This window comes from Palaemon carinicauda, chromosome 8 (genome assembly GCF_036898095.1).
Source record: "Palaemon carinicauda isolate YSFRI2023 chromosome 8, ASM3689809v2, whole genome shotgun sequence".
Classification (NCBI taxonomy): domain Eukaryota; kingdom Metazoa; phylum Arthropoda; class Malacostraca; order Decapoda; family Palaemonidae; genus Palaemon; species Palaemon carinicauda.
In genome coordinates, this window is record NC_090732.1 from 97353426 (window position 1) to 97370595 (window position 17170).

Sequence of the window (17170 nt, forward strand, 5' to 3'; positions counted from 1 at the left end):
AGCTGTGACTGCATGGACTGCAGCAAAGTCATCTTGGGGTCGACAGACGCTAAGGTCTGCTGAGGCAAAGCCTTAACAGAAGATGAGGTCTGTTGCGGCATCACCTTACCTCTCTTAGGAGGTGTGCAGTCACCTGATGACTGCGGAGAGTCAGAGCTAATCCAATGACTGCAACCAGGTTGTAGAACTCTTGAGGTCTGGACTTTGCGTTTGAGAGGTCTTGAGACCTGAGTCCAGCGTTTTCTCCCTGACATTTCTTCTGCAGACGAGTAAAAGACGGGCTCAATCGTCTGCGGGTGGGAGTGACGGTCTCTGTAAGACACGCCCGCAACCACCGAGGATACTTCTGTGCGCCGATCAAGGCCTGCCGAACCCTTTTGCCCTTCGACATTGCTTCTCCCCTGGGCTTGGGAGCTTGCAAGAGGTCCCGGACTGGGAGGACGACTGGCACGCACAGAAGTACCCTCACGCACAACACTGACACACTTTGCGCTAATCACTTATCACTTTTGATTTTCTGTTTGCACTTATTTCACTGAACTCGAAACTTTAAGTGGTTTGTACCTGAAACACGCAATTCTATCCTTCCTTAAAAGTTAGTAATTGCGAAAACAGAATTACAATGTAACAGAAAAATCTAATGAAAGATAAATAATTCAGTGGCTGGAAAGAGACTAAACACTAGATCAAATAAACTACGTTTAAAATCTCTCACCGCATAAAGCTTGAGAACAAGAATAAAACTCATGAAACGTTTACCTTCTTCCCCTAAAGAGACTAGGGAGAAGAGCAAAAACGATAACAACGTTACTCGCTTGAACGAAACGTTTATCCAGCTCTCTCTCCCTCCGTCTCTATCTCTCTCTCTCTCTCTCTCTTGACTTAGAACCTGAGAGAAGAGCCCAATCATATATATCGTTAAAAGATATTATTGTTAAAGGAAAAAAACTGAAATATTTCCCAAATAAAAAGTTCCTTTATTAGAATTAAAACCATTAAGCTAAGAAAGAATGAACAAAACGCTAAAAACGGTTACTCTTACTGCAACGTGACACCGTGAAAATTCTCTCTCTATCGTAACGATAGAGCGCAAGTTGAACGTTCTGAACGTCAACAACTGCGGAGACAAAACAAAACGTTAGTTCAACTTTGAAAACAGTACGAGACTATCAAAGAAATTCTTTCAAAAACATTAAAATAGCATAATATGTTAACAGGTAAAACCGAAATGACGGGCTCAATGTTAATTAACTTCGGTACCAAGAAAAGACCGCCTACTATTAGGAAAGGTCGAATATAAACAAATATAAAAATTAATTTTAATAAGTTTATAATAAAAGGAAGTTAATCGAAGAGGCTTATAAAAGGCGGAGAGATAAAAAAAAAAAATCTATAACTTTTGTTAAGCAAAATTAAGAAAGAGAGTCTATACTCTCTTAGACACCAACACTTCCGTCTAAGGGAAGGGTCGGCCATTTAAAGGTGAAAGAGAGTTCATACTCTCTTCGTCACCATAATTAATCAAATTAATTCCAAAAGCTAGCTAAGCTAATAATAAAACTTCCTGAATAGCGAAAGCTGAAATCTTAGAGCAATACTTCACCAAAAACCGTGAACAAGACTCCAAAATTATAAGCGTACCCATGAACGTCTTGCCGGAAGCACGACAGAGGAAAAATTGAAGTGGTGTCAACAAGAAGTACTGCAGTACCTGGCCACAGGTGGCGCTTGTGAGTACACCCCCCTCTTGTATAGCGATCGCTGGCGTATCCCTTCCGTAGAATTCTGTCGGGCAACGGAGTTGACAGCTACATGATTATCGGGTAAGTTTAATATTGAAAAAGACAAAAATAATGGCAGTCCAAAATAGGCGAGGAGAGAGAGAGGAAACAACGTTCTCGCTCCGAGCCAAAAGTAAAAGTGAGCTTAAGCACAGTTGTGTGTGTGGGAGGGGGGGGGGTAGCAAGCTACCCTGCCCTACCCCCGCTTACTAGCGATGTGAGTAGTAAACCCTCGTTAAATTTTAATGGCTCGTCATTTCAGCTGCGCCGAAAGTAACACCCCTATTAAATAGCGTGGTTTGTATTCCAGTTACAGAACAAACCCCTATTAAATAGCGTAGTTTGTATTCCAGTTACAGAACGAATATATTTTCAGGGGCCATGAACAGGTGGTTTGCCCCAATCTTCATGGTCTGAAATGGATAAAACACAAGATGGCAAGAGGGAAAAATACAGTTATACCTCTCTAAACGAAAATATCTGCTTATGAAATTTTCAAGCTGCGAATACCCTTGACTCACTTTGCAAAAAATTTTTCATTTTACGAAAATAAATTTGCCAGCCAGCCCGAGAATAAAATACTGTAGTCACCCAATATAAAGAGTTGAAGAAAATGGGTTAAGGAAATAGTAAACGAAGTTGTAGTCTAAAATAGGGGTAATTATTACAGTAGAGTACATATGGTACTGTATATTTTGTATATGTACAGTATTTTACTGCATGTATTGTATTATTTTCCATTTATTATTACATTATGTAGTAATAACTACTTAACTTACAGGTATTAACAGTTAGTTTAGGTACATTGAATGGTTCAAATGTATTTAGCTGTACAGTATTTCATTGTGGTTATCCTGTAGCTTTATTTTAAGATTTAATGTGGTGTTTTGTAGGATTTGGAACGAATTAGGCAATTTGCATGTGAAATGTGACTCACAACATGAAAAATGATATTTTAATTATAAAATAAATTTTTGAATATACTTACCCGGTGAATATATAATAGCTGCTGCTCCAGCGGCTCGACAGAAAAACACACAAAAACTCGCGAGCGATCGCTATGAAGGTTGCGGGTGTGCCCACCAGCGCCAACTATCGGCCAGATACCGCATATGCATGTAAACAAGCCTCAATTCTTCTCGTCCCACTGCGTCTCTATTGGGGAGGAAAGGAGGGCCTTTAATTTATATACTGTATTCACCGGGTAAGTATATTCAAAAATTTATTTTATAATTAAAACATAATTTTTAAATATTAAACTTAGCCGGTAAATATATAATAGCTGATTCACACCCAAGGTGGTGGGTAGAGACTAGAGTTAATTAAGTTTACAGCGTATATGCTTAGAGTTTTTGACAGTTATAACAAAACCCAAATATATAGGTACCTGGTAAGGAAGTTGACTTAGACGATTACTCTGCCTTGTAAGTCTGTCTTCCTCACGAAGCCCAGCGATCCTCTTAGGATGCTGAAAGACTCCCAGGAGCTGAAGTATCAAGGGCTGCAACCCATACAAACAGGACCTCATCAAACCCCTAATCTGGGCGCTCTCAAGAAAAGACTTTGACCACCCGCCAAATCAACCAGGATGCGAAAGGCTTCTTAGCCTTCCGTACAACCCAAAAAACAATATTAAAAACATTTCAAGAGACAGATTAAAAAGGATATTGGAATTAGGGTAATGTAGTAGTAGAACCCTCACCCACTACTGCACTCGCTGCAACGAATGGACCCAGTGTGTAGCAGTCCTCGTAAAGAGTCTGGACATCTTTTAAGTAAAATGACGCGAACACTGACTTGCTTCTCCAAAAAGTCGCGTCCATAATACTTTGCAGAGATCTATTTTGCTTGAAGGCCACGGAGGTTGCTATAGCTCTAACTTCGTGCGTCTTAACCTTAAGCAAACATCGGTCTTTCTCATTCAAGTGAGAATGAGCTTCTCGTATTAAAAATCTGATAAAATATGACAAAGCATTCTTTGACATAGGCAATGATGGTTTCTTAACTGAGCACCATAATGCCTCAGATTTACCTCGTAATGACTTAGTACGAGCTAAATAGAACTTAAGAGCTCTAACAGGACATAATACTCTTTCCAGTTCGTTGCCTACGATCTCTGATAAGCAAGGAATATCAAAAGATTTAGGCCAAGGACGAGAAGGCAGTTCATTTTTGGCCAGGAAACCAAGTTGAAGTGAACAAGTGGCTTTTTCTGTAGAAAAGCCGATGTTCTTACTGAAGGCATGAAGTTCACTGACCCTTTTAGCCGAAGCCAAGCACACTAGGAAAAGCGTCTTGAGGGTGAGATCCTTCAGGGAGGCTGAATGTAATGGCTCAAACCTGTCTGACATGAGGAACCTTAGGACCACGTCTAAGTTCCATCCAGGAGTTGCCAAACGACGTTCCTTAGAGGTCTCGAAAGACTTAAGGAGATCTTGGAGATCTTTATTGTTGGAAAGATCTAAGCCTCTATGACGAAAGACCGAAGCCAACATGCTCCTGTAGCCCTTAATCGTGGGAGCTGAGAGGGAGCGAACCTTTCTAAGATGTAAAAGAAAATCTGCGATTTGGGCTACAGAGGTACTGGACGAGGACACAGATGCTGACTTGCACCAGTCTCGAAAGACTTCCCACTTCGACTGGTATACTCTAATGGTAGAAGCTCTCCTCGCTCTTGCAATCGCACTGGCTGCCTCCTTCGAAAAGCCTCGAGCTCTTGAGAGTCTTTCGATAGTCTGAAGGCAGTCAGACGAAGAGCGGGGAGGCTTTGATGGACATTCTTTACGTGGGTCTGACGTAACAGATCTACCCTTAGAGGAAGACTTCTTGGAAAGTCTACCAGCCATCGAAGTACCTCGGTGAACCACTCTCTCGTGGGCCAGAGGGGAGCAACCAACGTCAACCTTGTCCCTTCGTGAGAGGCGAACTTCTGCAGTACCTTGTTGACAATCTTGAATGGTGGGAATGCATATAAGTCCAGATGAGACCAATCTAGGAGAAATGCGTCTATGTGTATTGCTGCTGGGTCTGGGACTGGAGAGCAATAGATTGGAAGTCTCTTGGTCATCGAGGTGGCAAAGAGGTCTATGGTGGGTTGACCCCAAGTCGCCCAAAGACTCTTGCACACGTCCTTGTGGAGGGTCCATTCCGTAGGAATTACCTGACCCCTCCGACTGAGACAGTCTGCTAAGACGTTCAAGTCGCCCTGGATAAACCTCGTTAACAGGGAGATGCCTCGATCTCTTGACCAAATGAGCAGGTCCCTTGCGATCTCGTACAGCGTGAGGGAGTGTGTGCCTCCTTGCTTGGAGATGTACGCCAAGGCTGTGGTATTGTCGGAGTTGATCTCTACCACTTTGTTTCGAAGGAGACTTTCGAATTGCATCAAGGCCAAGTGGACTGCCAAAAGCTCCTTGCCATTGATGTGCATGCTCCTCTGACTTGAGGTCCACAGACCTGAGCATTCCCGACCGTCCAGGGTCGCACCCCAACCCAAATCCGACGCGTCTGAGAATAGTACAGTACGTGGTTTGGGTTCTGAACTGCTAGGGAAAGTCCCTCTCTCAGACTGATATTGTTGTTCCACCATTTCAGGCATGCCTTTATTGGTTCGGAGACCGGGATTGAGACCGTCTCTAACGTCTTGTCCTTGTTCCAGTGAAAGGCTAGATGGAACTGGAGAGGCCGAAGGCGTAGTCTTCCTAGCGAGACAAACTGCTCCAGGGATGATAGAGTTCCTACTAGACTCATCCAATTCCTGACTGAGCACCGTTCTCTCTTCAACATTAGTTGGACTTTGAGCAGGGCTTGATCTATTCGGGTGGCAGACGGAAAAGCCCGAAAAACTGGACTGCGAATCTCCATCCCTAAATACAGTATAGTTTGGGATGGAATCAGCTGGGACTTTTCTAGGTTGACCAAAAGTCCCAATTCCTTGGTCAGATCCAATGTCCAATGAAGATCCTGCAGACAGCGATGACTGGACGAAGCCCTGTGAAGCCAGTCGTCCAAGTATAGGGAGGCTCGGATACCCGATAAATGGAGGAATTTTGCCACATTCCTCATGAGCCTCGTAAACACGAGAGGAGAAGGACTTAGGCCAAAGCACAGGGCCCGAAACTGGTATACCACATTCCTGAAAACAATCCTCAGAAACGGTTGGGAATCTGGGTGTATAGGAATGTGGAAGTACGCATCTCGTAGGTCGAGAGAGACCATCCAGTCTCCCTTTCTGACCGCTGCTAAGACTGACTTCGTGGTCTCCATAGTGAACTTTGTTTTTGTAACAAAAACATTGAGCGCACTGACGTCTAGCACCGGTCTCCAACCTCCTATCTTCTTTGGGACTAGGAAGAGACGGTTGTAAAACCCCGGTGATTGGAGGTCCGAGACTTTCACCACCGCTCCCTTCTCTAGCAACAGAGACACTTCTAGGTTTAGGGCTTGTCTCTTTGACTCCTCTCGGTACCTGGGAGAGAGGTCGATGGGAGTTGTCGCTAGAGGAGGTTTGCGTACAAACGGAATTTTGTACCCCTCTCTGAGCAACCGAACAGACTCTTGGTCTGCGCCCCTCTTCTCCCAGGCCTGCCAGAATCTCTTCAATCTGGCTCCTACCGCTGTCTGAGGCTGTGGGCAGTCAGACTGTGCCACGTGAGGACTTGGCTCCTCTCTTCTTTCCTCTCTTTCCCTCGGCACGAGTACTTCCCCTGCTGGGAGCTCTGCCACGAAAGGGCGGGATAAATCTGGATGCCGGAGTGTCGATCCTGGGTCTTACAGCAAAGGATGTAGAAGGAGTCCCCTTGCGAGCAGAGGACGCCATCAAGTCATGGGTGTCCTTCTGCACAAGCGAAGAAGCTATGTCCTTAACCAATTGTTGCGGAAACAAAAACTTTGATAAGGGAACAAAGAGCAGTTCTGATCTCTGACAGGGAGTAACTCCTGCCGAAAGAAAAGAGCAAAGGGACTCTCGCTTCTTTAAGACTCCCGACGTGAAAGAGGAGGCGAGCTCATTGGAACCATCGCGGATGGCTTTATCCATACATGACATTATCAGTAAGGAAACATCTCTATCAGCCGACGAGATTTTCCTACTTAAAGCTCCTAATGACCAGTCAAGGAAGTTGAAAACTTCAAAGGCCCTGTATACGCCTTTCAGCAGATGGTCAAGGTCCGAGGAGGACCAACTAATCTTCGAGCGTCTCATGGCTAGGCGGCGGGGAGAGTCTACGAGGCTTGAGAAGTCACCCTGGGCAGAGGCAGGGACTCCCAAGCCGAGAACTTCTCCCGTGGCATACCAGACGCTCGATCTAGACGAGAGCTTTGACGGAGGGAAGGCAAAGGCCGTCTTCCCCAAACTCCTCCTGGTATCCAACCAGTCGCCTAAAAGTCGTAAAGCTCTCTTGGAAGAGCGAGAGAGCACTAGCTTAGTAAAGGCTGGCATGAGAGCAGGTAAGCCTAGAGCAAACTCAGACGGTGGCGAACGAGGAGCAACGGTAACAAAGTGATCGGGAAAAAGCTCCTTGAAAATTAACATGACTTTCTTAAAGTCCATTGAAGGAGGAACCGTTCTAGGTTCGTCTACATCCGAAGGATGATCATCATGATGAGGGTCAGCAACGTCCTCATCTGAAGGATCTTCATCCGACAACTGCTGAGTAACAAGCAAAGGGGTTGGCAATGCTTGACACGCAGAGTCCACACGCACTGGTGTATTAGTAGCAGTCCAGGACGCTACGTCATGTAACTGCTTAACAGCCTGACTGTCAACAACAACAGGAGAGGGAGGACGCTCGACGTCAACTCGAGACTGTTTTGACTGCCTAGACTGAGCAGTCAAAACAACTCTAGACTGCGGTGGTTGACGCTCAGCGTCAAAACAAGTCAACTCCGCTGGTTGGCGAACGTCCTGAACGTCAACAAGAGCATTAGGAAGTGGCTGAACGTCCATATGCGGCTGAAAGTCAACATGTGACTGCATCGAGTGAGGCTCTACAAAGCGCGATTGACGTGACTTAGCAACGCCAACGTCAACAGGACGAGCAAAGGCTCGTTTTGGCGGCTGAAGGCCAGGATCTCGATTAGCTAAGCGGCGAGGATCATCGTGAACCTTTTCAGCAGAATAGTCTTCCATAAGGGAGGCGAGCTTGATCTGCATGTCTTGCAGTACAACCCATTTAGGATCAACGGGAATGGGTGCGGTAAAAGACGGGGTTAACGTCTGAGACTGCACAACCTTGCCTACACCAAGACTCTCTGAGCCTGTGTAACGTTGCTGCTTAGGCGGCGAGCAGTCTTCCGATGACTGTAAGGGGTCAGAGCTGTCCCAATGGCTACAACCAGGATGCTGGACCTGTCCTGAAGGGACCGACTTTCGCTTCAAGGGCCTTGAAACCTTGCTCCACGGTTTCTTATGCGAAAAGCCTTCGGATGACGAGGAGAAAATGGTCTCTCTCGTCTTATGGTAGGGGCGGTTTTGATGAGACACGCCTGTTACCATAGAGGGAACGTCTGTTTGCTGATCAAGGCCTCTCGAACCCATAAGTCGTACGACATTACTTCTCCCCTGGGCTTGGGAGCTTGCAAGAGGTCTCGGACTAGGCGAACGACAGGCACGAACAGACGAACCCTCGGTCGCAACACTGAAAACACTTTGCGCACTAATCACTTTCCCACGATTTTCCGCTGTGGCACTTTAGCTCTTTAACGTCCGCCATGAGTTGATTACGATCTGTAGCTAATGACTCAACTCTTTCACCCAAAGCATGAATGGCACGTAACATGTCCCGCATTGATGGTTCCTGAGTGCCAGTAGGGGGTTCAGGCACAACCACTACAGGGGAAGGATTAGGTTCAGGGGCATGGGGAGAGGAAAAATCTACTGATCTAGAGGAACTCCTCCTCACCCTATCTCTCTCTAGCTTACGAGAATATTTGTCATATTCGAGCCAATCGAATTCCGAAAGGCCCACGCATTCCTCACACCGATCTCCTAATTGACAGGTTTTACCCAGACAATTAGAACACACAGTATGTGGGTCGAGAGATGCCTTTGGAAGACGCCTATTGCAATCCCTAGCATTACACTTACGAAATCCAGGAACTTGAGAAGCGTCAGCCATTTTGAATTAGTCAAAGAAAGTCCAAAAAAACAATCCAAGTCATCAACAATTAAATCTGTCCAAAAAAGAGTTCAAGAGTTTAAGTTGAGGAAAAACACCTGCACTGCGAAAGCTCAAACCAAAATTAAGTACTTCACCAAGTCTGTTGAGAAAACTCCAGGTTATACAGCGAGTAATGATACGTCTTGTCGTTAAGGCCGACAGAGAAGAATTGAGGCTTGTTTACATGCATATGCGGTATCTGGCCGATAGTTGGCGCTGGTGTGCACACCCGCAACCTTCATAGCGATCGCTCGCGAGTTTTTGTGTGTTTTTCTGTCGAGCCGCTGGAGCAGCAGCTACTATATATTCACCGGCTAAGTTTAATATTTAAAAAATCACTTTACAAAATAATTTCGTGTTGTGAGGCATTACTGTATATAGTTCATCTACTTGGCTTGAAAATAAAATATCATAAATTTAGCCCCAAAGGTTAGAAAAAATATTATATTGACCTATGGTTGGCGTTAAACCCTACAAGTAGGTTATAACTATACAACTGGGTATAAGGAAGCCTTACTTGACCAATAATGCAAAAACATTTTATGGTATTATTATAGGAAAACACAAAAAAAGTTATACTAATACAGGAATGCGGTTCTATATAGAAAAAACCTTTAGTTCCGTCGCAAATAAAATAGTCAGTAAGATATACCCTAATATATCCTAAGGTAATGGGGGCCACCCAGAGGGAACCAGTGTTTTGGTTTGGGAAAATTTACTGGCAAATTGATAAATAATGATATAACTAACCTTTTCTTTTCTTTACACTATTCTCTGGGATATATAATACATCCACAAATAATTACACAAAATATTGGCATCCTATTCCCCTAAAATATTCATTTCACTCTTTTATTTATATTTTACAAACCACACGTATCTGCTCCTGTTTTTAGTGTCCTAAGTGCGATTCTGACTTATCTTTTAAGGATGACCAACAATTTTTATTAATTTGACCGTGAAGATTGCCTAAACAAAAAAAGACGTAGTTGTCAATCATAACTTAAGGAATTATTTGTGATTTACTTTTTGAGTTTGCATTTTAGGTAGGGTGGTACAGGGGTTTTGCCCATGCATAGGTCTGTGACCTGGGAAGGATGTAAGACTGTGACCAGGGGGATGTGTGTAGGATGGCGGCCACCTGCATGTATGATAGCGGCCGCCTTATTTTCAACTTTATCGGAAACTTGTATAGAATATTAACTGTTCAGAATGTTATAAATATCCAGGGTAAGTACTTACTATACCGATATACAAAGATTTTGAAAACCATCTAATTCAACGTGAAATTTATAAGTCGAACGAGCTCTGTACCTTGCCACGCAGTTTCTCGCTCCCATAGTTCCTAGAATTCCCTATAGATGACGTTCTGATCGAATCAACAGCGCCATAGCGGCGGAATTCTGAATTATTAATCGGCCGCGGCAATTTGAAACGACCCAATGGGACCCCACTTGACCTGGGGATTAACTAGGATTAACTTTTTCACCCAATCATAACTCATTTTTTCTAAAAATTCAAATACGGAAACGGGAGCACCCATCGAGGGTCGGAAATGCTCATTCTTTACCCACGCGGCGCGATGGCAACTAACCAGTGTGTAGATACTTGTGAATCTTTTTTCAATTCAGTCAATCCTAGTATGTTGAGGATTATGAACTTTACAACAAGTGCTGAGTTTACAAAATATTTATATAAAATGGGACTTTTAGGCGACTTTTCCGGCATTTGTGCAAAATGTCATATCGGTGAAATGCGCTACAAGTATGATGGAAAATCGGCGAATAGTGGAAAAACTAAGTTTTTTTGGCGTTGTTCATATAGTTATTGCCGAAAGTAGGGGGCCGTTGTAGAGGTTACGAATAAACCCGCAAGCTGAACAGGAAATAATGTAAGTACAACCCTCTCCGTTTCTGGTTTGTGTGATCGCGGCCACATGTATGCATGATGTCGGCCGATTAAGAATATGCTTGTGTGTATGAGTGATAGCGGCCACATGTATGCATGATGTCGGCCGATTAAGAATATGCTTGTGTGTATGAGTGATAGCGGCCACATGTATGTATGATGATTTCCGATTAAGAATAGGCAAGTGTAAGGGGGGTCGCAGGGGGGCGGTAGCCCCCCCGTTTAGGTGTTTAAGAAAATTATACGGCTATGTACGGGGGGTCGCAGGGGGGCGTTAGCCCCCCCGTTAAGGAGAGACACGTGTTGTAGGTAAGGTTAGGTGGGCCCATTCAAGTTAGGCAGTGTTCTATTCTAGAGTTTTGGCAGAACATTCTGTTGTAGAACAACGGCCACGTCTTACGAAGGGTTAGAAAACGGGAAGAAATTCCCGTTTTCTATGTCCGCGGGAGGACCTGGCCGCTGATCTACAAAGGCTCCGACCTGGGAAGGGGTTTTGGAGCCTTTGTATGACAGCGGCCAGTTCCACCCTTATGGATTAATAATTGACATCAACTAACCTCAACTTTCACCCCCTAACCTAACCTACAAGCCGTGTCCTTACCTACTTACCTAACAGGGGGCTAACGCCCCCGTGCGACCCCCTCTTACACTGCTGTATTCTAAGTTAGCTGTAATCACACATGCAAGTGGCTGCTATCATACATACACCTCGGTGTTTTTGGTCCCTGGTTAGGTCTGTGACCTGGGAACTACTTGGTTAGGTTAGGTGGGTTTGTTACGTTTTGTGGCGTTTTACGAATCTGGAAAGTGTCAAATAATCACATTTTTCCTGTTTCGCCCACTCAAAGTCACAGGCTCCCACCTGTTTCCGTCATTAAAGTTTTCCTCGTCCGAAAAATGTAATAAAACCGGGATAACGATTTATTTGCTGTGGAAATTAAGTGCAATATTTACCGTAGGACATTTTTTTTTTATTGGAAAAATATTCCCATGTTGTTCTATAAATTTACCCACTTAACTTACGTGTATCACAACACCTCAATAACCTTTAATAATTGTTAAAAAAATACTTTATTGCAAATACCTTCTCGGACGTCTTATTCTCATTGTATAATGTTCCAGGTTCCTCGTTACTCTCTCCACAACACTGATTGTGCCATTGTGGGCACAATACTAGATGAAGCGTAGTAGGTGCAAAACACTGCAATCTGCAAAAAAAAATATTATTATTATTATTATTATTATTATTATTATTATTATTATTATTATTATTATTATTATTATTATTATTATTATTATTATTATTATTATTATTATTATTATTATGACCTTAGTTGGAAAAGCTATCTGGTTCTGGTTCTGCTTTAGGGGTGAGGCATAGCCTTTGCAACGGCGCAGTAAGCCCAAGTGCTACAACAGGGAAAATAGCCCAGTGAGGATAGGAAACAAGAAAAAACAAAATACTTTTAAGAACATCAACAACACCTAAACAGATATTTCTTATATAAACTATAAAAACTTTAACAAAACAAGAAGAGAAAATAGATAGAATAGTGTGCCCGAGGCTATCCCCAAGCAAGAAAACTCGAACCCAAGATAGTGGAAGACCTATGGCACTACCCAAGACTAGAGAACAAGAGTTTGATTTTGGAGTGTCCTTCTCCTAGAAGAGCTGCTTACCATAGCTAAAGAGTCTCGTCTACCCTTACCAAGAGGAAAGTAACCACTGAACAATTACAGTGCAGTAGTTAACCCTTTGGATGAAGAAGAATTGTTTGGTAATCTCAGTGTTGTCAAGTGTATGGGGACAGGGGAAAATCTGTAAAGAATAGGACAGACTATTCGGTGTATGTATAGGAAAAGGGAAAGTGAACCGTAACCAGAGAGAAGGATCCAATGTAGTATTGTCTGGCCAGTCAAAGGACCCCATAACTCCCTAGCAATTGTACCTCAATGGGTGGCTGGTTTCCCTGGCCAACTTACTACCATTAATATTAGTTACCTCCTATACAGCTTGCCTACTTTTACTTCTAACCTCTAGGACCATTCCAATATGCCGGGCAACCTCTTCAGTTGGGGTTTCTAAATTCCCTATTTCTATGTTATTATTTCTAAATTTCTTTAACTCATTACAGCAAAACATAGGCTTAGTAGTATCCTCTGACTCCGTACACAACACACAAAGCCTATCGTTATCATTCCTGTTTCTATTATTTTCTTTTAATTCTAGCATATTTAACCTCGTTTTCATAACTATTACGGCCTCATCAGTGTCAAGTTCTCCTCTATAATCTCTTCTACCATTGCTATTTACAAACCTATTTGGTCATCTCTGCTTTCTTTTCTTTGATGTTTCTTTTAATTGCATTTGCCACTTATTTTTTTTATTTATTTTTTGAGTTATTGCTTTTATACTTTCTTATTTTTCAATTTTAGTATCATAACTATTGTATGTTTCTATGATACTTTTCCCCAACATTCCCCATATGGTTCTCTTATTTGAACTTCCACTATCTCCTTAACTAGTCGTTTGTCATCTGATGTTATGATGTTATGAAAAAGCATCACCTTTTTATACTCTATTCTATTTTCTACTGGCCATATTCCTGCTTCTGTCATTAGCCCTCAATAAGGTGTGGTAGTAACGTGTTCAAACATTCCTTTCATAATTTTGCACTGTATACTCTCTAGTTCTTTCATTTCTTTTTCTTTTATTACACCCCCATGTTTCAACACTTACAATACAATTACAGGCTTCAGTTTGCGAAGGATTTGCCTTTTCCCCGGCACCTTCACAATTTTCTAAGTCGTTTCTATATCATCAGTGTACAAGCAAGTCTAAATGGAGCAGATTAAGTATTGGCAACAGAAGAATGCTGCTTATTACGAACATAGTAGAGAAGATTTCTTAGAATCTACAACTAATACAAATCAAGATGCTGAAGCCTTGACGAGGATGGGGGCTAGGGGATTAGTAGCTGGGCTCTAATGAACGGTGGGAACTGGTTTCCCACTGGACCTCGGTGCCAATTGTTGATCCAACTAAATCAGTCAGCAATTTCTCTTTTCCTTTTGGTTATTTCTTTTATGCTCCCACAAGAGAGTTATGGGGTCCTTTGACTGACCAAACAGTACTTCATTGGATCCTTCTCTCTGGTTACGGTTCACTTTCCCTTTGCCTACACATACACCGAATATTTTGGCCTATTCTTTACAGATTCTCCTCTGTCCACATACACTTGATAACACTGAGATTACCAAACAATACTTCTTCACCCAAGGGGTTAACTACTGCACTGTAATTGTTCAGTGGTTACTTTCCTCTTGGTAAGGGTAGAAGAGACTCTTTAACTATGGTAAGCAGCTCTTTTAGGAGAAGGACACTCCAAAATCAAATCGTTGTTCTCTAGTTTTGGGTAGTGCCATAGCCTCCGTACCATGGTCTACCACTATCTTGGGTTCAAGCTTTCTTGCTTGGGGATAGACTCGGGCACATTATTCTATCTAATTTTTCTTCTTGTTTTATTAAAGTTTTTATAGTTTATATAGGAAATATTAATTTTAATGTTGTTACTGTTTTTAAATGTTTTACTTTTCCTTGTTTCCTTTCCTCACTGGGCTATTTTCCCTGTTGGGGTCCCTGGGCTTATATCGTTCTGGTTTAGTCAGATATGCAGAAGAAATTAGGATTGGTGGAAACGTAAGACAGGGTACAATTTTGGCCTAAAATTATGCTCTGTTTAAAGGTTTAAAGACCACTCATGAATGGCAGTCACAAAGTCCTTGCTAGTCGGGCAGTGCCTTAAAGCTTATAATCAGCGCTCAAGCCCACCTCTCCACCAAAGCTAGGACCAGGGAAGGCCAGACAGTGGTTGCTAATGACTCAGCAGGTAGACCTATAAGCTCCCCAACACCCCCTATCCATAGCTCACAAGGATGTTGAGGTTACAGACTCTACAAGAAACTATCAAGGTTGAGCAGGACTCGAAACCCAATCCGACAGTTCACCAGACAGGGACGTTTCGAATAAGCCACCACAACCCTAAAGGAAGATAATATCTCTCATCAGTATAGAAGCATATATTTATGACATTATGGTCTCCATTAACAGCAGATATAAAGTAGAGAAAGGCATAAGCATCTGTCACAGTGTGAAAGAATAAAGCGATTTGATTTTAGCACCCATCCTTAGAAGTCAATGATTTTAGTATTAAGATGCAAAAAAAATCTAGTTAGAAAGATTAATTTGGCTAGAAATGGAAGGGCTGAATTAGTTAAGCAATATGGATACTTAGAAGAGTTGTAGGCTTATTCCGAAAAGAGAGAAAATAGCCTTAGTATAAGCAAGAGGGAAGCCAAATTAGAGTACCCTATATGGTGCAAGAATTTGGGAAGTATGAAGATGCTAACAGAGAGAATAAATATATATGAAACAGTACTGGTGCCTAAATTGTCTGCAAACATTGAGACGGGGGTGTCGTAAAAGGAAAATCAAATGAAAAACTTAGAAAGTATTCAGATCAAGTCAAGACTATTTAAGGGATGGTTGAATGGGTTGTAACTACACCTTGATAGCAGAAACCGGCATATAGCCAGTTGAGATTAGAACTGAGTATAAAAAGGTAATTCTTTTACATAACATCATAAGATCAGATAACAGATGTTTAGTTAGATATATAGTGGAAAGGGATCCATGTTGGTGGACGCTCGGGAAAAAGTCTTAGAAATATGCAAAAAACTACGATATTGAAATTAAAGAAGTAAGAAAGTACAGAAAGCAAGAACTCAATAGAGAAATAAGCTAAAAGGAAAAGTAGCTGATTAAATTCAAAGGAAATAAAGCAGAAATTACAAAATTGAGGTTTGTAGATGGTAGGGCCATAGGAGATTTCATAGTTAAACTCAACACCAAGGATTCTGGCAAAGTAATAAAGACAAAGTTGATTAAAAGAACATTATATAAACGGGAATGAAAATAATAGGCTTCGTAAGTGGCACAGATAGGTAAACGATTCAAGAGAGCAGTTGTGTAGCTGTAGAACATTAAAAAAAAAATTAGAAGCAGTAGCATAGAATTAAGGAAATTAGAAACATTAACTAAAGCTAAAGAAGTTGCTCGACATATTAGGCACACCATGGGAGTTGAAAATAACATTATAAAAACTATCTTGGTAGTGTAGGAATGAACTTGCTGCAGTTTACAATCATGTGGAGCGAGCGACGAGAGACATGGAACTAGATTAAGTACATGCATATATGTAGATCTTAGATATAAGGAGTATATTTAGTTTAGCAATATGACCTTGTATCTTAAACGGCAAATTGTCGTCTGGATCTATTTTACCTATTGTTTTGATTATTCAAGTTTAATTTCCGTGGGGTAGACTATCGTATACTATAGATAAATTCTTTTCTACTTTCAACGTTTTTTTTTTTATTGATAATGTTCAGATAATTATATACTGTAAGCCTACTAATAATCCAGTCCAATGCTTCCTCGCAGAATGGCGGCTGCATGTAACTAGAAATACACTATTAAGTGTATTTGATGCTTTTTATTAACGCTACTTAGACCAACTACTTTAATCATCATCAAAATAATTTGCATTGATTATCAATCGCCCAAATTTAAGGTACATTCTAAGTATAGTATATAAATGATATTTGAACATTATTATTATTATTATTATTATTATTATTATTATTATTATTATTATTATTATTATTATTATTATTATTATTATTAGCTTAGCTACAACAATAGTTGGAAAAGCATGATACTAGAAGCAAAAGGGCCCCAACAAGGACAAATAGCCCTCTGAGGAAAGGAAACAAGGAAATAAATAAACTACAAGAACAGTAATAACAATTAAGATAACTCTCTAGCGGTAGTATCTTCTATTTCTAAAGGGAAAACAAAGACAAAGGGAACAGGAACCTTGAGCTTGATTTACCGTTGTAGAACTTACATTCTATTTACTGAATGCCAATAATGAAGGCCTTGTCATCACAAATTACATTTTCCCCGATCCTCTATTACCTAATTTACTTATTCGCATTAGTGTTTTCCTGGTCCTGCTATAGTATTTTTCCATTAAATTCAATATCGTTATATATTTGCCTCTTATTTATTTGTTCCTCCAATTCTATCTTCTTATGCAGGAATATAGAGGTGATGGTTGTGGCCTCCGTGACATTTCCTTGCTTTTGAGACATCAGAGCTGATTGGTGTGGATAGAGAGGTAACCTGAAGGTTTAATGGCACGATTTGTTATTGCCAGAATACACAGAAAGCTTTGTAAATATTAACCATATGAATGT

General features: G+C 41.6%; 1 long non-coding RNA gene across 1 annotated transcript in view; it reads right to left on the bottom strand.

Moving 5' to 3' along the window:
• LOC137644932 (uncharacterized) overlaps positions 1–12075 on the bottom strand; it is an 87394-nt gene extending 75319 nt beyond the window's left edge. Inside the window, exon 1 of the long non-coding RNA XR_011045236.1 lies at positions 11934–12075. This is a non-coding gene — a long non-coding RNA (uncharacterized lncRNA). The remainder of the gene's footprint in view (positions 1–11933) is intronic.
• Between the last annotated feature and the right edge of the window lie 5095 nt (positions 12076–17170).